Source organism: Colias philodice, chromosome 26 (assembly GCF_061535455.1).
Source record: "Colias philodice isolate Cphi_HAF_F1 chromosome 26, ilColPhil1 Martin Lab GWU primary, whole genome shotgun sequence".
In the NCBI taxonomy this organism is placed as follows: domain Eukaryota; kingdom Metazoa; phylum Arthropoda; class Insecta; order Lepidoptera; family Pieridae; genus Colias; species Colias philodice.
Window position 1 is genome coordinate 2,441,157 of NC_143111.1, and position 24,872 is coordinate 2,466,028.

Consider the following 24,872-nt stretch of genomic DNA (forward strand, 5'->3'; position numbering starts at 1 on the left):
AAGGTGCGGACACATAGCAAGTGAATTACAAATGTAAAGGTGTGAACACACGGTGCAAACAAATCACAAGTATAAAGGTACGGGGCACACGGCATGGTGCAACTGAATTATACTGGACTAAAGGTTCGCACACAAGGTGCAACTGAATTACAGAATAAAGATGTGGACGTACGTGTGCCAACAAATCAGAGGATAAAGGAATGGGCACATGGTATACCTTAATTACCTACAAATCTAAAGGCTCGGTACACACTGTTCAACTAGTTACAAATTATGAAGCCGTTGCCATACATACATCGGAGTTCTCACGACTGCTTCTTTAATTAAAAAATAAAAATAATAAATATTATCAGAGTAAATTCACCAAAGAAATTTCGTATAAAATCACCTAAGTCGTTAGGTGCCTTATTAATTACCTTCTTATTTTCGCGTTGATGTGGATTTTGGCAGGTAAGACATTGTTTCGTTTTATTATTTCTAAATATAATCTGGTCGGAACCCGCTTATTAAAGCTGATCTTCATACTATTATAAAGGCGAAAGTTTGTAAGGATGTATGGATGTTTGTTACTCTTTCACGTAAAAACTACTGAACCGATTACAATGAAATTTAGCACACATATAGAGGGTAACTTGGATTAACACATAGGATAGTTTTTATCCCAGAAATCCCACGGGAACGGGAACTAAGCGGGTTTTCTGTTGCAAACGCGGGCGAAGCCGCGGGCGGAAATCTAGTATATAATATTTAGATGGGTTTGTAGAACTGTGATTAATCTTAATTTTCTGCACTAACACGTATATGATAAAGACTTTCACAATAAAAGATAACAACGTGCTTCTAAATTCATACTTTTACAAGTACGATTATTTATGTAATACCGGGTTATCTGCACGGTCAGACATACGAACATGTCATAAAATGGCACTACTAATTGTATTGTGAAATATAATTACGTGACGGAGCGTCAGTTTCGTAAATTTGTAATTATAAAATATATGCTATAATAATTATAAAATAATATTGACACAGACCTTGCTAACTATTAAAACATTATTACTAGAAACATGTTTTCTTAAAATTGAGATAAATGTAACAATAGAATTTCTTTGAAACAAAACTTGCTACACAGTGTGGAACAACAAAAGTGTGAAATACATATTTCACACTCTTTTTTAGAGTTTACTACAAAGATGCACTAAAGCTTATAAAGATACTAGCTTTCCGCCCGCGGCTTCGCCCGCGTTTTCAGAGAAAACCCCGCATAGTTCCCTTTCCCGTGGGATTTCCGGGATAAAACCTATCCTATCTCTCAAGTTGGATCGAACTGCACATGGTGTGCGAATTTTATTATAATCGGTTAAGTGGTTTAGGAGTCCATTGAGGACAAACATTGTGACACGAGATTTATATATACTATTAAGATTTCATACGACAAATCTTTTCAGATATCAAATTAGCATTGTGGCGAACAGTAACACAATCTATGCTAGTCACCATATCCAATTAAATTATCAACAATTTAAAGTCACCTTAGACTTTTACTACGTCTTTACAAGCATAGTCAAGACTTATATTTTATCGAACTAGCCCCCCTAGACAAGTGGCTTTCTATTAGCGTAAAGTTCAATAGAATAGATTATGAATGTATGAGATTGACGTAATCAATCGTCGTCGTCGTCGTAATCAAACGTCAATCTCATTATCTCATACATTCATAATCTATTCTATTGAACTTTACGCTAATAGAAAGCCACTTGTCTAGGGGGGCAGAACCCTTTAACCATATAACGCCTAATAATATAATTTCGTCCTATGACAAAACATCTTGTTGTACTGTATGCTCTCTACACTATGGTATGTATCACTATAACAATACAGAGCAAGAAGCAAGCTGGAAGGCACAAAGCCGAGAGGATTACCGCACCCGTTTTTCGTATTTATTGAGATTTATCGCAACGTTTGCCGAATTCACTCTGACCCGGGATTCTTGTAGTTAGCGACCGTTTTGTACATTTTTGCGACTTACATAAGCCGATTTTTTTAAGGTAGCTTAAAGGAAATTTTGAAAAATTAACTAAACCTATCGATCGACTGATCGTGCATCATATCTTCTTCTTTATATATAAAAATGAATCGCAAAATGTGTTGGTAAGCGCATAACTCGAGAACGGGTGGACCGATTTCGATTTTTTTTTTTTATTATATTCCTTGAAGTACGAGGATGGTTTTTATGTAGAGAAAACGTAAATATGTACCACGGGCGAAGCCGGGGCGGACCGCTAGTTAATTATAAGATAGATATCTAAGAATGTTATTGTGTGTTCCTCATCCAGGTTGTATAAAAATGTTTTACATATTATAGTAGAATAAAGATTTTAAAATATGTATGTATAATTAAACCTGTATTTTATCCATAGCATGACTGTTTCAATGCACCTACCAACCAATTTACTAAAATATTTTAATGCCATGCGAAATGACAATTATCATTATTTACGAACAAACATTTAATCACAAAATGCATAGCGTGTAAATACAAGAAAAATAATGAATATAACATTGTTATTTGTTTTCATAGTTTCGCCATGGTATTACGATCCGTTCCACGTAACTTCCGCATCAGTCATTATGCACGAGAATTAATTATTATTAGAGATAGAGACGTATGATTGATAGAGCCTTTAGAATATATCTCAAATTGGATGCCTTTTGTTGTGCAAAACGGAACGATTTTGTATATTATATAGGTAGTGACGTCATCGCTTTAATTAGTATGATGGTTACCTATAGATTATGTTGTTGATTAAAATTATGACTAGATTCCATTTTGTCATTGTAGTAGTGAAAATAGAATATATCACAAAGGTAGCAGGAACAGTGCAGGAACTACTGACGCTGTCTATGCGAATTTTCGGAAATAGAAGCCGCGAAGCAAGGCTCGCGACCGTCGTTATGTAGAAGAGTGGAAAAAATAATTTGGAAAATCCAAAAGTGCACGCCTCATAATTTTTTTTAATAAATATTTATTAATTATTATTTTTGTTTATTTAATAACAATTAAACCACATCGAATCAGACCCTGAAAAATGAAAGGGTTCTATTCCTGAGCATACTCAAGCGTAAGAGAAAAAAAAAGACTCGATTAGTAAAGTATTTCGGTCGCTATCGTGTTAACAAGAAAAAGGATCCGCACATACAGACACACGGACGTCCAAGACAGAACTTTTTTAAACTGTTTTTTAACTAGTTTAAATAACAAAAATGACATCAAAAATATCATGAACGTTAAAAATAGTGTTTTTTCTTAATATGTGTGTGTATGTATTATCTTACAAGTGCAATGTATGATACATAAAGACATTTTAAGTTTGAAAAATCAGATGTTTTGCGCGAAGTGACAGTAGTACCCACCTCAACGCTTCGCTTATGAGGCGTGCAAAATCCTCAACATATTACAAAATGCTGAGCGTTTGTAAACGGCGAAATAATACAATTTGCTTGCGACATATCGACCATAATTATCTGTCCAAACATTTACTTCATATCTAATTACCCAACAACCATTAGGTCACTAGTCTATCACCTAGAAGTTAGAACCTAGTTACCTAACCCAGTAAACACTATTAAACACTTGACCGTAATTTGAAGCTTACTTCATTGAGAAGGTACCTAGCTTTTTCCGCCTATTTTTCCCTCTCTTTCCGTTGTATATATGCTATCTCTCTCGCACACCTCTCCACCAGGTGGCGGGGCGCACGATAATGTCGGGCGCTGGATGTTTTTCATTGGCGTCTAGCTTCCGCCGCGAGAAGGTTGTCTACAAGACTACAACCTTGGTGCTATTAAGTATTAAGTATTGCTTAAAGCAAGTGCTAAAAGTGTTAAAAAGTGTATCCCGTCGGATCGGTACAGTGAGTTATTTTTACATCTATTCTAATAATATTTTACTTAAAAATGAGTAAAAATCTTTAAAGTCAACAGTATAATCGTTGGACTTTATTTAAAATGCTGAGGTTTTTAATGAATCCTTCAGCAATAGTTTATTTTTCAATATGCTTAAATACTTAATAGCATGAATAAAGATATTTAAAATTAACGATACAACCGTTACATTTTACTTGAAATAGTAACTTTTCTTTTGAAATATTTCATTATGCAATATGTACTAATTAATATTTGAATTTTTAATACTGTGAGTAAAGCTATTTTAACGGTGTTACCGTTCGGCTTTACTCGAATCGTTAATATTACTTTTGTGATTATTTGATATTACTAGATATATCAAATACCCTCTCTTGTATATAGATATTTTTAATATTTTATTTCATTTTTAATAATGTGTTTTTATTACAAGGGTACAAGTGAATTTTTCGTGGAAAAATTACAATTAATACTTAGTATGGATATGAGCCAACTCAAAGCTTTACAGGCATACAATCCATTGCTACGACTTTATTACATTGTCGTTATCGCTAGGAACGGTTCGGAATTCCTATCATAGTTTATTACTAAAAATTATCGAACGAGATGAGTCAGCTCCAAGAAGTCACGACATGTCAGAACATGTTGTGATTTTATTTTATAAATCGTACGGGAGTTACCGCTCAACTGAATAATGATGGAATTCGCTCATGTATAGTAGATACGTACCATGAATGTTCCACACATTCAAAACTATCCGTAGTCTATACGTGTCCTTTTATGAGTATTATTCTGATCCGTTTTTATGTGAAAATAGACATATTACACACGGCTAATTTGATTGAAAATTACGTTTCCTATGTTCAAATGATGCAACTTTTTTGTTAAAACGAGTAAGTACCAAAATTTTACAATTAAATTCTTTGGTTTACTGAACTTGTGCTGAAAGGGTTATCGTATAATAATTATCGAGATATCTTAATATAAATTAGATTTAGATACACTTATTTCAAAGGATTTACAATTCACTTCTAACGTTTTAGAATAATATTATAAACTTGTACACCTTGACAAAAAGTAAAAAATTGCGGGTGAGTGGAGATTATTTTGTGCAATTAAATATAACGTCCTACGACGGTATGGTTGCGTTCGTAAGGAATGTTAACGGATATAAAGCAACTAAATGTTACATCGATTGCATGAACAAAAATAAATATGAATCGAAGTTCATTTTAAAATTTAGTGAATTGATTTGAATTATGAATTTATTAAATGTCGCTAACATTGGAAAATAAGTTAAAGGACCTTGTTAATTGCTATATTATTTAAATGATTATTTACTGCTATTTTTATATTAGCACTAAGGTGTATTCTTGCTCGAAGCAGAATACATAAATGTGGCCACTACTCCTCGCAGGGGTTAGCCAGGTCAAATTCACCCTCGCAGGGTGTCTCTTAAGCATTTTTTGGCAGGCCCTACTTATTTCTAGTTACAAACATCCCTCGCGCAGCTGTCGCTCGCAGGGAAATGGTGCAAATATATATCGGCCCTCGCGGGGCTTTGATTACAATCGTCCCTCACGGAAAAGATGGTGCGAATATATATCAGCCCTCGCGGGGCTTTGATTACAACCGTCCCTCATGGAGAAATGGCGCAAATATATATCAGCCCTCGCGGGGCTTTGATTACAACAGTACCTCACGGAGACATGGTGCAAATATATATCAGCCTTCGCGGGGCTTTGATAACAACCGTCCCCACGGGGAAATGGTGCAAATATATATCAGCCCTCGCGGGGCTTTAATGGCGATTGGTGCAAATATACAAAGGATTGATCATTAAAATGATCATAGATATTTGCTTTTGTCAACGAGGACCCACGAAAGAAGTTTTGGATATGACCGTATCGAATCTTCACTCTTCTAAGGTAGGTAGAAAAAGGTTTTGAAATCTACTTCACAGTGGGCAGTATAGTAAATGACCTAATAAATACAATAAAGGTTAGATACGTCAAATAATGGGCGCATGAAATTGATACTTCGTATCCTAAAAGTTTACGCTTCAGGAATCAGGAAACCACCATTGGTTTACCAATTATGGAAATTGGAATTGAACAAATTGTATTTACCAATGCAAAGCCTAATCACAACAAAGGAAGGCGAGTCGGATCAAATATCATCTCGCAGATGATTTGTGGCGGTGGTTTCGAGGATTGTCACCAAGCCTTGTGTCAACGGTATGTTTGGTATCGTAATTAAATGGCACTAGCCGACCAATTTACATATACAAACATCGGAAGAGATTTTTTAATCGCAAAGCGATTGAATGTAACAAATGACGATTGATTACGTATAGTTGACCTCTCATAGGCCTATTTTAGTTGCCCGGTCTTGTAGGCAATTTATTTGACTCGTTTTTCAACCCATTTGACCTCATTATTGCACCCATGAGATTTTTCTTCGGGGCTCAAACAATAAATCGCTGAGGGATTAGGATAATCGTTTGTTAGACAAGTTTTTTGTCATCCCACCAGGATTATTATATTGTATAATAAAGTTATATACAACTATTAACGTAAAACGTTTAAGTACTCAACGAATGCTGAGAATACTGACTGTTGAGTTACATAGGATAGAGGATAAATAACGGAAAGTCAATCTTTCCAAACAAAAGCCTCTTATTATTAGATATTACTTGGAACCCCTACCCTTAACGAGAAAGCTCTGCCAAATGACTTCTCATTTCTTTGCTTTGAGGGGGGGGGGGGCAATAAATGAAATGTACAGGCTATACGGCTTTTAAAATATAAGTCTGGTAAGCGAACTAAACTTTGCTGGTTTAGTTCTTGCTATATCGCTATCCGTGCCTGCTTCTCGTGTTTACGGGTGAATTAAGTTTATCAATAGTCATAAATGCAATGCTATTCAGAGGATATACTGCATTTAAAACATGACAAAGTCTGGTAAGCGAACTAAACTTTGCTAGTTTAGTTCTTGCTATATCGCTGTCCGTGGCTGCCTCGCGTGTTTACGGATGAATAAAGCAATGTCCTGTCTTCGCATCCACAGCTAACTGTCCTATACTGTCATAATCTTAACACAGATTCATTCGACATAGCTCCCCACGAGCTCAGTTCTTCATTTTTGCACTCGCACAACTGTGGACAACACAAGAGCAATGCCTCCATTGGTAGCAGTTACAATCAAGGGATAACTAACCTTAGGCTAGCCATATTACGGATGTTGGAACAACCGACTATATTCAGGGCAATTTTCTTTGTTCAGTGTAACGTTTAGACTGTCGTAGCATTCCTACGGAACAAAGATGGGATCAGATCTGCATCCTTAATGCAGTTAATCGAAAGGAGATACTTTCAGACGACGATAGTATTCAAAACCCACCATATTCCTTAACATAATATTGCATAGTTAAGCTTATAATCTCTCTTGCCATTATCCTGCAGCAGAATTCCTTGGCGATAATTTATCCTCGTTAGAACGAGCGAGGGTTGTTACGATAATATGAGAAATCCTAGTCAGTTAGAGACCTGAACGACGCGATAGAGTACCGCTATTTCAGTAGTAGTAACACCTAGAAGGGTGAAGGTATTCTGGAAAGCGGAACTGAAGGCCCGGTCAGCAGCACCAGCCACCTAATAGACAGTGTTCAGTGCTGCACCACTATAATTTGCAAAATGACTCTGACGGTATGAAAATGTGGAGTACATTTTCAAAATATCAAATGATATAGTTGGAATAAAAATCCTATTTGCCTCCGTCTATCCAAAAGACATACGGAGTAGCTAGTAGTAGTTGGTTGAATTAGAATAAAGTAACTATAGTTAAAATCCTTTGTTACTGACTGGATAAATTTGGCTCTTTTCCTATCTGACGTTCATATAGCTGTTGACTGCCTAGTGTTGTGCACAAACACTATTATTATAAACTAGCGGTCCGCCCCGGCTTCGCTCGCGGTACTTACGTTTTCTCTACATAAAAACCATCCTCGTACTTCAAGGAATATAATAAAAGAATTATCGAAATCGGTTCAGCCGTTCTCGAGTTATGCGCTTACCAACACATTTTGCGATTCATTTTTATATATAAGAAGATAAGTCACGTTATGTAGTCCCGAGGCTTTCGGTATATAAGTTCTTATGTAAATCATAATTATATCTTAAAGCCGAATTGATTAAAAGTAACGTACTTGGCTGTAGTAATTGCAGTTTTGGGACACAGATAAGCTCCTTATCATTTTAGTCTCTTAAGAGTTAAGTTCAGTATATTTGTTTCCAGTACAGAGTTTATGACCTATCAGTTTTAAATAAATAATTCATGCATTGTACTGAAAGTACTAGCCATGTTTAGATTATGATTGGTGGCGTTGGCTCTAAACATTAATAGATACCGCACGGTTTGGTTTGATGTTAAAAATCTGTATTATAATTAAAACCGTTTACCTGTTTTGATATTTTATTGCCTTATTCAAGGGGTGACCTTTTAAATTAATAATAATTAATATTTCTGACCCCAAAAGTAAGGACCAAGTTCTCTTCTTGTCCGCTTGTAGCAGGTTGGGTTAAAACTGTGTGAGTTGAGACAGGTGGTAATTCTATGTAAAGATGATTCAATTGTGCTTCTACAGAGTTCTAATTGAATAAATAAAGGTTTGAGTTTGAGGTATTTTTGCCTCGTCGGGATCAGCTGTTGCTTCATTTTGTAAGTAACATCTAAATGCGTAATTGAAAGTCGTTACTGGCGCTTTCGCAGATTTACGCTAAAGATAGTGAAAATTGTAGTAACTTTAACTTTTCAAGCCCAAAAGGTTAACTAAGGTACGCTTGAACCAATCTCATAAGTTCTAATACTTTTAATCATTATGATTAACTTTTTGGTTCTTATTTGATTAACTTTTCATCTGGGATTGTTAATATATTATATAATATAAAAATTTGTGTGATTTATTGGTAGGTATACTATCTGCACACCTTACTCTTTCAAATAAAGAAATAAGTAATTACTTATGTATTCAAATTCACATTGGCGTCCATATATTGTACACCAGGTGGGTAACAAACAGGTCTCAATGAAGTAAGCTTCAAATTACGGTCAAGTGTTTAATAGCTGTGTTTTACCTGAAAATAAAACACATATTAAATACTTACCTATATTTGAAGCTTACACTTAACGTCCACCTGTTGTGGATTTCGACTCAATGAAAAACATCCAGCGCCCGACATTATCGTGCGCCCCGCCACCTGGTGGAGAGGTGTGCGAGAGAGATAGCATATATACAACGGAAAGAGAGGGAAAAATAGGCGGAAAAAGCTAGGTACCTTCTCAATGAAGTAAGCTTCAAATATAGGTAAGTATTTAATATGTGTTTTATTTTCAGGTAAAACACAGCTATTAAAACAAATATTTTCATAACTATAATAACCACAATCAACTAACCCACATATGTATTTATTAAATAATTAAACAATTATACCATAAGCCACGGAACCATAATGAAATTATTAAAATAGTGATGTGCAAACAATAGCGCGTTTCATTTATCGATAATATTGACGAACGATAAATATTTTAGCATAACAAAGCGGTGTCGATAACCATTTTGATTGTACTTGGATAATCTATTTAAATAATAATACTGCGCCTAAAATCTGTCAATTGAAATAATTAAATTTGTAGCATTAAAACTTTCTGCCGCATTAATGGACAAAAGGGGAATTCATCCATAAATTTCTTCGAAATGATAACATTAGGTATTATAAAGGTCAGAATAATTTCAAAAACCTATTTTTATTAATTACCACCAAAGCTCAAGTCTAAAACCTTTTTAGGTCACTGTCTCTGTAAGAGAACGTAATAAATCCTTATTAGAGCATTGTAGCATTTTCCTTGTTCCACCGTAAGTGTATAAATAATATAAATGCGAGGTTCTTTGAGGTATCAGAGTTCCGCATTCATAGATAAATGATTGCTGTAGTTATTTCACTTATAACATAACACAGGTGCATATACATTTTATTTACATTTGGGTTATAGTAAGTGTGAGCGAAATCATTATCCTATTATTAAATTCATTCCTCCATAGATAATTGACATCATTATAAGATATTGTAGGAAAAATAGTGTACTATAATATTGTCCCATAACATCTGATAATGGATATTAAAAGCTCCTAGATAAGGATATCTGGTTTCTATGAAATTTACGATAAACTTATCAACATCTCCACTAATTACAACAAGTCGTTAAACCTTCACCGACCATATGCTATAACCTCATTACAATAGGGATGTACAAACAATAGTCCATACTTATCGATACAGGTTCTGACGAATCGAGCCTTAATTTTAGCATAACAAAGCCGGAGGGTCGGATACCATTGTTTGAGCCAGACGTTATTTAAATATTCCGACGGTTCCGTCGGCCAGACTGGCTCCGGATTTTTTCTCTTTTATACGAAATCTGACGCTTGACGCGCTTGGAAACTATAATGGACCGTTTAAACAGGACCTAGGTAAACTAATGTACCGTATATTTTCTTGGGTAACTGTAGTTTATGCTTTTTATGATTTAAGGTTTGAGATTGACATAACGGTTCGCTACGGAGCATATTATGCATCTGTTAGGTATATAGTAGTTTAGTTTTTTATTGTTTTATAATATCAGTTACTGTTTTAGGTGTAAATGCACGTTTGTACAAAACTCTTAACTATTTCAAACGCATAAATTTCAAGCATATTAAAGCTTGTTTGTATTATACGTTTGTTATATTTAGTAGCATGGTTATGTTAACACATTTCTTGTTTGCATTAGGTCGTTTTATGGAATGTAGACTTTCTACAGCTTTTTATTCATCGTTGTTTTAATTCTTCAATTATTAACTTACGCGTTGTGACAAAAATAATTGCATCTTTTTTATTATGCGTAGGAATGTGAAAGTACCAATTTGGGAGTGATGAATGTAATTAATGGACAAAATTTAAAAAATATCGATATTTAATTATCGAGCAGGTGCCATCACTGATGGACAAAGGTCAGCCATTGTTCGATTATATTTTGACGAAGATTACACCTTGGTCACGTGCGATCACTTTCATTTGCTTTAACATCAGCTGTCTTATAGTAATGAGTGGCAAAATCAGTGATTAAATGTACCTATAAGTATTAAAATTAAATGCAACTGGAAAATATACGTTTTAGTGGCTAGATTTAAAGAATGAAATGAATGTACAAATTATGAAATAATTTCAAAGGAATAAACAGACAATAATAATACTCGTGAATATTCCATATAGCAGTAAAGGTTGTAGTAGTTTATAACTACCTATATCTTCTAAAAATGTCACAAAATAAGGTAGGTACGTTATGATTTATGTATCACAAATAAACGAGAAAACTATAATAATTTATAACATCTTAGAACTAGCTTATAAATATTCCCTTAAGCATTAGGCATAAATATAGAACTACAACTACTAAAATAATATACGTGTCAATATAAATTGTACATAATTCAGAAGAAACCATACAGATGTATGTGAATCAGCAATCATCACTTCATCCGCTCTGACTGAACTCCAACTAATTCCAATAAAAGTGACATCACACATTATATAAACATCGTTTCAACCGGATTGTAACGGATTTTAAACCGTCATCTCTTCTATTGAGAATACATTATTGGTATATTTTACAAATACATTAATATAGTTAAACTCGTGAAATTATTATATACTAGATTTCCGCCCGCGGCTTCGCCCGCGTTTGCAAAGGAAACCCGCATAGTTCCCGTTCCCGTGGGATTTCTGGGATAAAAACTATCCTATGTGTTAATCCAAGTTACCCTCTATAAGTGTGCTAAATTTCATTGTAATCGGTTCAGTAGTTTTTACGTGAAAGAGTAACAAACATCCATACATCCTTACAAACTTTCGCCTTTATAATATATATTAGTTATATATTGTTATCCAGCCTTGATAAGTGTACAAAGTTTGGATTAAATCTGTCAGTTAAAAGTGGGTCAAAATCGAGTACAAAGGCGTCAGACACACAAACATAGTTAAAAGACAAAACAACAAATACAGAGTTAAAAAAGCAATTGTACTTTTTCAAAAAGATAAATAGATCGTAAGTACATATGAAATCACAGACTAAAATTCATTTCTGCCTTAGAACAAATACCTACATTAAATTGTATACAAATTAAATTATTTAAAGACAAAACAGTTTCGTTCCCCGCCATATTTAAAGTTATCCCCGAAACGGAAACAGTAATAAAATGTCTGCTTGTGAACTTGGTTTGTTCAATTTGTTTTAACAACAGAAATAGCCCGGCTCCTTCCTCCGAGGGTTGTGAATAGCTTTCTTTATTTGTTACTGAATGAATCGCTTATTCGACAACATATAAACAATAATGCTTATCAATTAAATATGGACCTCTATTTACTAATAAACTGTACTGAAATACCAAATCTTTTTAATACTTAACCCTTAATTGGGCGCGCCTACAAAGTTGCATAAGCGGTCGCGTGGGGTGTGTAGCACCCCAGAATTAGGAAATAAAATAAAATACGAAATACATGCAAAATCAGACTTTTATTAATTAGAACATATTTTGAACTTACATATTAATCAACTTTTAAACATTTTTAATATAATTAACTTATTTTTTTAATATGAAAAATATTTTTTACAAATCCTAGTTTTAACACGTTCGCTGCGGCACAGATATATCTGTACTTTCCATTACTGCGTTACGGGTCGTTTTAAACCTTGTCCTATACCAGAGATTGTGGCGGCACGAGGCATATTAAACCCCACCGCCCGTAGGAGACCAAAATCCTTTTTTTGGCGCCAAATAAGACAAAGTGTGCGGCTTTTGTCGTGATTATTATTAACAATGAGTTCATTAACCTAAATCTACCGTCGCCCGTGGTTAGATTAGTTAGTTTAGATTCTATGGGTAAAATAAAATGTGGGGTCTGATGTACCCCATACCGCACTGAACAATAGCAGTTTTTCATATAATTTAGTGATGGGAAAAGAAATATCGATTTTATTTAATTGTATTTATTTATCAAACTTATGGATGTTTTTTATTAAAACAGGCCAAACCAGAATATTGTTTGCAACCAGTGCATTCTGTGAGAATTTCCTTTACTTTTTTTGTCGGCCTCACGACTTGTTAAGAAGATGCGGAGTTTTTCGTAACATCCTACACATCTCCTCTTCTTTGATCACTTTAAGAGATGATGTGCCTTGTTTGTTGGCTTGTTGACTTGGGCAAGAGTTAAATTTTGATGAGCCATACACCGATTGCCGGGTGTTTTGGATTTGCCGCTAGTTGATTCAATGAACAAACACACTAATAGTAATCATGATTATCAACATATTTGAAGAAAGTTACTCAACATGTCACATTCACGTTTCTATTAACGATATTTATTATAACGAGTAGTTTGAAAATTAGGTACCTGTATCCACATTCAAGTCCTTCTTTGTAAAAGCTTCAATAAGTTGTTCCACAAATAGTCTCGAATGCGTTGCACAACACTAACCGCGTGAAGCTAGCTTAGGGTGCGGTACGAGGTGCGCGGTGGTACGAGGTGTTCGCAACCTCGTTCCGCACTGTGTTAGAATTTTTATTTGTTCAGTGCGGCACGAGGTCTAAGGAACCCGGTATTAAGGTCGGTATACCATTGAACTAGGAATCAATAGCACATCTCAGATATATAGATATCACTTTCCTACACTGAACCAGATGGAAGTTATGCCTCCCGCACGACAGAGAAGTTTAAGTTTTTTCCTACCGCTATAACGACGAGACACGGACAGGGTGTTTCAAGCCCTGTTTCGCAGCGAACGTGTTAACCGTTGCAATTTTTACAGACTACAATCATATGGTCATTGCACACATGTTTATGGCATTTAAAACATTCAGTCTTTGTTTTCCTGTCCTTACTTCTTGGACATACATGGCACCTTTTGTATGATTGCGATCGGCCTGCTTCAGAAATAGATTCTTGGTCCGAAATTTCATGCGTTTTTAAGCCATTTTTGCAGCGGTCGTGGTAGTGTGGGTATGCTGGCTCTTGATATTTGGTGAGGTTTGACTAAATCAACAGCCAGTAACTATAAAAATAGTCTTCGGGATATATTGGGGTCAATTTTAGATTTGTATATTACATAGGAATTGATACCTGTGATATTGAAAATTTGAAAAAATATCACCATCGGCCATTTTTTGGTACGTCTTCCTACATTATAAGTGGCGCACATTTGGTCGTTCGTATCAACTCCCCCTTTCGTTTTATTATAAAAATGAATAATTTCGGGCTTTCTTTTCTCACCCTCAACATTATCATCGTGATGCATTGTCGATAATTTCCGGATCTTTTAGTCCACGTGGCATTTTACTGGTAACCTAAAACAAAAATATCACAACATAACCTCAAAAATTTCAAAGTATTATAATTGAACACTATTAACATTTATCACTTGCAAAATACAATGTTTTAAAACAGAAATAATAAAGTTACCAATTGGCCACTTACTCGGAATTTAGACCACACAAACAGTCACCTGGGGTGTCGTGCACCCCAAACACGCTCTCCGAGCCCAACCGTCCACAACCGAGCGCCGCTCGCTACTGAATCGTGTACGTTTTACGTATTTACGAAGCTACCTGGAAGAACAGCGCGCTAAATTCAAATTTTAAAAAGTTGTGAGCCTGGAAACCCGCTCTGGGGTGTATGACACCCCACGCGACCAATTAAGGGTTAATTATGTTTTACTAGCTTACCGCCCGCGGTTTTGCCCGCTTGGTCTAAAACCTAATGAATTATACCTATATACTAAAACCTTCCTCTTAAATCACTTTATCTATTAAAAAAACCGCATCAAAATCTGTTGCGTTGTTTTAAAGATTTAAGCATACAAAGGGACATAGGGACAGAGAAAGCGACTTTTGCACGCCTCATAAGCGAAGCGTTGAGGTGGGTACTACTGTCACTTCGCGCAAAACATCTGATTTTTCAAACTTAAAATGTCTTTATGTATCATACATTGCACTTGTAAGATAATACATACACACACATATTAAGAAAAAACACTATTTTTAACGTTCATGATATTTTTGATGTCATTTTTGTTATTTAAACTAGTTAAAAAACAGTTTAAAAAAGTTCTGTCTTGGACGTCCGTGTGTCTGTATGTGCGGATCCTTTTTCTTGTTAACACGATAGCGACCGAAATACTTTACTAATCGAGTCTTTTTTTTTCTCTTACGGCGAGGGCACACGATGCGTTGCGGCGCCGCACCGCAAAGATTTCACCGTGTCAGTGGGCACACGAGCGGTGCGGCGCCGTAACGTTTTTATGTCGCAGCGGCGTCGTAGCAGCGTTGCACAGCGTGTCCTTCCTTGTGACGCAAAACAACTGAGCGGTGCCGCTCCGACGTCGCACCGCATTCACCCCTCCCCGCCTCGTCTTGGTGGTTACAAGTCCGGTGCGGCGCCGGAGCGCATCGTGTGACATGCCACAGATATTTCTATGTAAGACGACGCAGCGACACCGCTCCGGCGCCGCACCGCCGCCGCAACGCATCGTGTGCCCCCGCCGTTACGCTTGAGTATGCTCAGGAATAGAACCCTTTCATTTTTCAGGGTCTGATTCGATGTGGTTTAATTGTTATTAAATAAACAAAAATAATAATTAATAAATATTTATTAAAAAAAAATTATGAGGCGTGCACTTTTGGATTTTCCAAATTATTTTATACTATGTAGTGATTCTAAAAACTAAAAAGGCATCGCATCCGACTATGTTTCTCCCAAAACGCATTAGATTTATTGATATTGTTTTAAATACTTATGCTAACTAGCCTAGTGAAATATTAAACGCTCTAAATTATTTACCTACAAGGCCTGGGATTCACACAGCATACAAAACAAATGCATTTCACCATCCAACCCTAAAAAAATCTACCTCACACATTCTCTTATACCTCAAAGTACATACGAGTAAAAGGGACACACGATTGTATGAAACAAAAATGTAAGTTTGTTTACAATTTAACGTAAACGACAAAACATAATGCAGGCGACGCCACGTGCAGCTAGCAGTGATTCTGGGAACGTTTTATTTTTGCCGGGTTCTTAGAACGCGACGGAACAACGTTTTACCTATAATACCAGTAAGTATAAGTAATATATTTTTCAAAACTTAATGTCAAAGAAATCCCGAAGTTTTATAGTGAACAATATTTTATAATCCCTACTAATGTGGATAATAAATGCGAAAGTAACTTTGTCAGTCTGTCCGTCTCTTATTCACGCATTAAACCACTCAACCGATTTGATTTGAAGGGTTTAAAACCTGTGAAAGGACATATTAAAAGAACGGGAACTATGCTGGTTTGTTTTCCTTTGATTATGAGGCCGAATCCGCGGGAGAAAAGCTTATTACCGTACCAAATAGAATATAGATCGTTCCCGACAACTTTTTCAATTAATTTTAAAACATAAGACGGATTATAACTTTATTCCAAGATGCGTCATTTTCCTCAACCAGCCATATCATCAAACTAGCTGCTCCGCGCGGTTTCACCCCCGTAGCTCCACTCCTGTTGGCCGTAGCGTGATGTTATATAGCCTATAACCTTCCTCGACAAATGGTCTATCTAACACCGAAAGAATTTTTCAAATCGGACCAGTAGTTCCCGAGATTCAACACAAGAAACAAACTCTTCAGCTTTATAATATTAGTATAGATTACTCAGAAAAAATGTCAATTGTTCATATCCGGGCTTTAATTAGTTCTATTCCAGTTGTGAGCGCCTAACGCCTAATACTGGCTTAGAGCGAATCAAAAGCCCTGACTCTAAATCTCTGAATACAATGGAGCTACTTTTTGCTGACCGCACCATTGGTATGCTTTTTGATTCTTTTTCTTTTTGGTGAGATTCTGTTCGATTAGTTTTTAGTTATTCATTACTAGATTTCCGCCCGCGGCTTCGCCCGCGTTTGCAAAGGAAAACCCGCATAGTTCCCGTTCCTGTGGGATTTCCGGGATAAAAACTATCCTATGTGTTAATCCAAGTTACCCTCTATATGTGTGCTAAATTTCATTGTAATCGGTTCAGTAGTTTTAACGTGAAAGAGTAACAAACATCCATACATCCATACATACAATATACATACATCCTTACAAACTTTCGCCTTTATAATATATATTAGATATTAGATGTTTGCACGGATACATGAAACCTTTTAGGACATTTTCGAAGACAATATGTTAAGGTTTTATTTGTTGAATTGTACAATAAATGTAGAACCCAAGTCTCAAAAGATAATGTGCATTTGATAAATAGTTTCCTATACAGAACTATTAATTGAAGTTTAGTTATGAAGGGAAAAGGTTAAGAAGTGAAATGAAAATTTCATACAAATCAGTCCAACATTTTACGATATTATGAACAATATCCAACACACACATCCATAATATTTCTACAATACATTATTTAATAAACAAACTCGCAAGAAATCTCACATTCAGTTTATTTTATAATATTTAATATACAGTGGCAGGTGCGCCGTCAGCTGTTTAGACTACCTATAGGTCCGGCTTGAAATCTTATAAGGTCATGTCCGTCAGTCATCTGTCGTTGAAAAGTACCTCATATTTATGAAGAATAAATAATAATAAATCTTTATTAAGCTCACAAATAAAATATTAATAGCTATAGCATCAAGAACAAAACAAAGAAAATATAAAAAAAAAAATGTGTGATAACAAGTAGGTGTGATTTGTATGTGTGTGTGTGTGTGTGTGTGAAAGCGTGCATGTTTATTGATAATTGATATATATCTAATATTTGTTAATTAATTGCTCTAATTAGCTAATAAAATGATTATTTGATAAGTATCACGGCACTTTTTTAGCCTATTATGTTGGTTTATGTATTCGACATTTTAACACAAAATAATTATAGACCGGGAGATACTGACACAAAATTTCGAGTCATTTGTAACAGGATGGCGGTTCTACAGGGGTCTTAGTACGCAATGATAAAAAGAAAAATTATGGTGTGATCGCTGGTATCGGTGGTTTAGTCGCGTGGGCGTTAGCCGAACTCGTCGGAAAAATAGCGAAAGTCAAACGATTTGTAACACAAAAATTTTAGTATTTACCGATAGCCCATAAAAAAGAAGTAGGCGGTAGTGTCATGCCATACTTTTCCGGTGTGACTTACAGCCCGCCATACCGACGCGAATATGTTGATTTAAATAAAACAATTATTCAACCATTTGTACCAAGCTAACTTTTGCACAGGTAACCATCGTCGTGCAGCCATTTACGAAAATCGCCATGCCATACTTTTCGGACGATTCCAAATGGTTGCCATACCGCCGAAAATCTGCAAAAAAAATTTATTTCGCCAAACTTTTTGTACCAGTATTGCATTTGGATTTTTGGAGAGTATTTGATAAAATGTGACCATTATTATATTTGCCATACTTCTAGTAGGGGGAAAAAGTGCTGTCATACTTGAAAAATTAATTTAGTATTAATTTATATAAGTGAAGATTTCCAACACCTAGATCTTTGAAATTTTGTATTTATATTCTTTGATCCTCAAACTTCCAGGAAAAATAAGTGCCATACTGTTACAAATCGTTTGACTTTCGCTTTTTTCCGACGAGTTCGACTAACGCCCACGCGACTAAGCCGCCGGTACCAGCGTTCACACCATCATTTTTCTTTTTGTCATTGCGTACTAAGAACCCTGTAGAACCGCCATCCTGTTACAAATGACTCGAAATTTTGTGTCAGTATCTCCCGGTCTATTAGTTTTTCAAAAGGCTGGGTTTTTTCTATTCTTTATAAATTTAAATAGGCTTGGTTTGATTAATTTTAGCAAGCTATTTATAAAATATTCAGATATAAATGACGAAGCAGTTCCTATAAATAATGTATGAAAACGATTTAATAATTTTAATACAGTCGAGTTTTATTTTGCGTTATATTTAACGCGAATTATGTTTCCAAATAAAAATCATTTAATTAACGGGATTTATTATTTATGCCCACGCTCAAAGTAATTGAACGCGATTTCGGATTAAATAATATATTTAAAACATCACGTTAAATTCCGAACATTATTAACCTCTTTTAATAAAATACCCAATATTTAAGCAAACGCATATAACCAGAATTCTCAATAAACTGCATGTCCCAAAAATTATCGAACATTGTTTATTCATTGATTAGAATCCAATCAAAATGGGTCAACTCGTTTCCAGTGTCAGGGTAAACAAACATAATTATATACGTAAAGATAAAATATTGCGCATATATAATTAGCACCTATTTGTTATGTAAACTACGAGGGTCGTCGGCAAAAAATCATTTTCCGGGTCAATGACCGGATTGAATTCGATACCTACTTTCGGTAAGGTAATTCGTTAATTGAAGACTATCACAAAGATTTTATTAACTTCACAAACAAAGCAATGATTTTTTAAACATTTTAAATATAAAACGCAAGATATATCTCAGGCCTTCAAATATTATGTTGGTACCTCTATAGTATTAATAGTGATTAAACTGCTTCTTCATATTATTATAAATAAAAACAAAAACGTATGTAATAACTTCGATTAAAAAATATTGATAATGTTTTAAATTATCAAATATAAACAAATTCATTAAATCAAATATAACTTTATATAAAAAAAAAACTAAAATAGTGAATTTATAATCCCGAAAAATTAAGTATTCCCGCGTGACATTTTCATAAAAAAAAAACTGAACGTCATATCTCAACAAAAAAAAACCAAGAGCCTATAAACATTATACCTACACACATATTTCTTAATCACTAAACTGCATTTTACGAAAATCCCACCTAAGTTGGGACCATTTCGCAACTAAGATACCACACACATTGCCTTAGGTCACTTACACTAACCTAGACCAACTTAAGGTCAAGTCCTTCCGAGAATCTGGTTGCAAATTAGCGCCGGCGGCTCCTTGTAACTTTGTTTTAAGAAATAACATTCACAGGTCACAAAATAAAAAAACAAAGAATTTAAAACATATGCTACACGCCCGGAATAGCGAAAGACGCGGGTTCGAATCCCGCCTAGTGACCGAATCGATGCTTCCGCCCGCGACTTCGTCCGCATAGTAAAGGAAAACCCAGATAGTACCCGTTCCCGAGGACGAGGGATTTCTGGGATAAAACTATCCTATGTCCTTAGGTCTCAAACTGTTTTACAAAATTTCATACAAATCAGTTAAGGCTTGAAGAAGAGACAGACAAACAGACATAGTTATTTTCGCTATTACTAGTTAGGTTTCGGTTTAGGATTATGGTACTATCACAGTACTATAGATAAATTTAGATGTTATACGATATTTCATACAAATATAGAATAACTTCTGTTTTGAAAGTCACTGAAAATAATATTACCTAAACAAACTTTAGAACTTTGTATTTGACTCCAATTTAGGTCAATTTGTATGTTTGTGGATCACAAAGTTGAGTCTTTTATTTGATTATACATACTTAGTTAGGTATTCTAATAATATATTAGAAACGCGCTAACTAACTAACCCTTCTTTGCTCGTGAAGAATAATCCTTATAAAATAATATCCAAATTCATTGAATCATTTTCGCGTAATTGAGTTATAAACATACAAACTATCACTCTTATAAATATAATATTACCTATTGATATAAGTTTATTCCAGATTTTGATCACGTAAAAATCATATGTATATCTAAAACCATATTTTATTCACCATCTCTTAGACTATGAATATAAAACAATTATATTTTTAATTAAAATTCACTTATCTGCATATCCTTTATTCCATTTGCATATAATAAATTTACAAAATGAATCTCTGTAAGGCGGCGACATAATTTAAATAAAATATTAATGAATACATTAAAATAAATGCATCGCAATGAATTATAATGTCACATATGAATGAGGGTTAATTTATTGAGGTCATTCTTCTTCTCTATACAATGCTTGATGTCTTGGGTTCGATTACCGGAGAAAGAAAAAAACATATAATCTTCTTTACATACATCACATCACACGTATGCAGGATTGTAGGGGCTGTTTCTATATAAAAATTTATCTTTGCAATTATTATATTACATTATAATTTTAACTCGTGTTCGATAATACATCTTATAAGATAATTGAATAACTATTGAGATGTTATTAATTTATTAGTAAAATTCTCAAAGTAAAGCAGTGGACACAATGAGAATTTCGAATTTTTATGTACGTATATAAATATCATTATAATTACTACATGAAACATATAGATCAGTACATAATATACGTGCAAGTCTCTGCAGTACCTAAGTAGATACTAAACAGACAATAAAACTTATAATCAAGGGAAAGACTTCATTAGCAACATTAGTGCATTATAAGCTATTTATTCTTGCTTAGTATGTACTTATAAGATCTAAGTTACACGTATTAACTTAACTCAAGCTATGAGTACAAGCGACATGAGAACTTAGTGCTTAAGTCGGTGTTAACTACCGATAGTTCGTTTAAGCTACGTATCTAAGTTTAAGCCACTGCTTTTGTGTTCAATAATACCCTATGTAATAAATAATAATAAACCATTTAAGTAAAATTAAAATTCCCGTGATATTTATTTTGAACTGTTTTGATATTTATTAATGGAACTTCCAACCTTTGAAAAATAAATTATCATAATATATTTATAACCACAATTTATTAATTATTTTGCGTAATAAAACAAAAAAAATATGATGAGTATTGTTTTAAATCTACTCTGGGTATAATATATAATGGATCAATCATTAAATTGCTTGGAGAGAGCTTTGTCTAGTATAGGAACATAAATTTAGTGCAATAATAATTTAATAATGACTAATATAATTTTATTATTATAGCTCAGTATGTCTCAAGCCTTATCTCTGAAATACCGCAAACCTATAATGTGGTATCGAACGTAACTATATAAATTTAACATCTTGATGTTTAACATAAAACGCTAATTGTTATTAGTTACGAGTATATTTATGGCATTATTAATATGCGAAGTTGTATGTTAAGTTTTTACGATTTATTATATATAAATTTATTATTTTCTCACGCTTACCGTGGGATGTATTAGCCTGTGTTGCTATTTGCTATTTTAATCCAATATATGCAAAATCATGAAGACTACGAAAACTTGAGAAAAAAAATGCAACAACAAAAAATACAACACATATTTCTATTTTAATTCAAAATGTATGCTAAATCATTATGACTGATCTGACGAAAATTTTAAATTTATCTCAAAAAATACTACAAATATTCATGATAAATTGGTTGTTTTCAATTAAATGATCGGTTCGAATTTATGTTTCAAAGGATGCTTGGTAACCCGATCTCGGCGTATTATGACTCACCCTTAAGGGATTTTTCACACATGCAGGTATCAAGGGTATAAAAAAGCAGGTAATGTTCATCGGAACCTGTTTAGAACTATTTCAAACCGTTTGCTACCTCCTTTTAAAATTTCACATTCTAGAGACAAAACCACACGCTTTTATTAGTTTCACTTGTACGTTTGTATGGAACTGAATCCTTTCGCCTCGATTTAAACACACTTTAAACGTGCAGATTCAATTAAAACTTTGACCACTTATCCACGCTCTAAACTTTTTTATTACTATTTTAATAATGTTTTTTTAATATACTAATGTTCGATTTTGGAAAATAAAATTCAAAAAACGTTCCAGAACATTCAAAAGATTCGAACAAAGCGTGACTGGTTTCACGTCACAGATTATTAAAGCTCTTAACGTTATTGTAATAAGTATGCAAATGGGTTGTAAATAATGACAGCACATTGTAATTTCAAACATGGCCGACTTATCATAAACACTTTGTTTCCTCGAGGGGTCAACGTCTTACCTGCTCGACTGCGCATCAAAAAGTGGTTAATGTTGTCAAGTTTATTGACCTGTTAATGTATTGCCTCTCAGTTGATAAAATCTGATCCTTCGCGGGACGTTTTAATTAAAGGATGTTCGGAATTTAGAGGTCAAAGGAATGATGACGTTATTATTATCGATGCATTCACATTTGTAAATAATATTCCAATGTAACAAGACCTTAGTAATAACTCAGGCCCCGGAATCACAGACACAATAGAAAATCTATTGTGTCGTGGACCGATCGGGCCGTTCGGGGCTCAATGGGTTAAAAATAAAAATGTATCTGGATATAACATGAACATGATAATCAGACTCAGGACAGAAGTACATAAAATATATTATGTATAATGAACTGTTTAATTCTTAGATATAAATATAATATCAAAAGTCCCATTTATTTAACACATTTGAAATATCTAACGAAATTTCAAATAATTCAACTCTGTGTCAACAACACTATGTATGTTCATTATTTTTATCGTTGACAATGAAATACAAGATCACGAACCATTATTATTGAAGCTCATAACGAAGAATATTATAATAATAAATAGTTTTCTTTTCGGCGCTTTGTCACAGGCATTAAAGTCACAAAAGATCTTGGGTCCTTCAATTCAAACAAAAAACGATATTTTACACGCACAATGGGTAACTAAGGTTGATGATGATTATTTATACTTATCACGTAAAAAAGCCAGCTCGACGCAACGAGCCGACCGCGCCGTGCCTACCACTTAGATAAAAATGAATTATTATCATTACCGCGTCACGTTTCCACGAAAACAAAGGTTCGAATCAAAATCTAGCCATCGCCGGACCCCTTCGGACAATACACGCATATAAAAATATTTAATAACGCTTTACACCCCGCGATAAAACATCGCCATACTAAATTGAGCCATTTTATTATTAGATATACGATTTTGACAGTCGTAAACGAACGCCGATCCAGTTATTATATAGGTTTTACGAGGAGAAATGCGCAGCGGAATATAGACGGGAAAAATTATTTTCATGTTACGGTTATAAATTTTATAATGGCTGTTCGCTGTGAGCTAGTGTGGTCTTCCGTTTTCCGCAAGTGGAGCCAATGTCATTGTCAACCGCTCTCCTGTGAAGGTTGGCGCATGTATGATCATTTTTTTTCCAATGCGGGCGCCGGTTGCGCGTCTCATGCTACACTGGTCGGCTGTCGGCGTCTGAGTCACGTTTTTTCATCTGTGACGCAGTTTTTCCTGTCGCCCGCTGCGTATGGCCGTGACATTTGGTGTCTGACCGATTGTACGGCCTTCGCTGGCGGTCATCAACTCCGCGCGTGAGTCGGTACATTACTTTACGCCGAGTTTTCACCGCTCGGCCCTATCTGGCATCTCGCTCGCTCCCCTACCGACGAACAGAGATAACGCGCGCGCTCCTCTTACGAGTTTTTCGTACCAACTAGACAGGTAGATACAATACCTATTGTGATGTTAATATTTAAACAATCCGTGGGTTCATCGGTTCGAATGAGCGCGATCACAAACGCAGGAAGTTGCGCAAATTTTAGCATCGCACAGCGCACCGGTCGCGAGTTCACATTTCTAGAATCGACACGTACCTACGAAACGATCAGGAAATCACGTAATCTCAAGTGTACACAAATTACTATATTGCTCAACACTGACATCCTGTTTTTGATAGTTTAAGATCTAACAAAATACAGTGGTTTCCGTTCGGACATAAATCACGAGGCTCTCGCTTGGAATCAATCAAAGGCTTACGTTTCGAAGTTCCTAATGACTCGTCTACACACGACCACACATCTCGGCTAGTCTCCATTAGAAGTGTGAAGTTCTCGGTAGAATAGGAAAGGTTGTTGCAACCGATAATAACTTGAGTGGTTGTACGTTTGCAGAATTATTAACTAGGAAGTGGCTTTGCTCATATCACCAAGGTTAACAGTGA

The 24,872-nt window shown here is 34.8% G+C and overlaps 1 protein-coding gene and 1 long non-coding RNA gene across 13 annotated transcripts in view; one reads left to right on the forward strand and one right to left on the reverse strand.

The window, feature by feature from the left end:
- brat (tripartite motif-containing protein brain tumor) overlaps positions 1-24,872 on the reverse strand; it is a 432,659-nt gene that overhangs the window by 148,673 nt on the left and 259,114 nt on the right. The gene's annotated exons all lie outside the window — the stretch shown is intronic.
- LOC149476791 (uncharacterized) overlaps positions 17,940-24,872 on the forward strand; it is a 465,754-nt gene continuing 458,821 nt past the window's right edge. The window contains exon 1 of the long non-coding RNA XR_016317720.1: positions 17,940-18,788. This is a non-coding gene — a long non-coding RNA (uncharacterized LOC149476791). The remainder of the gene's footprint in view (positions 18,789-24,872) is intronic.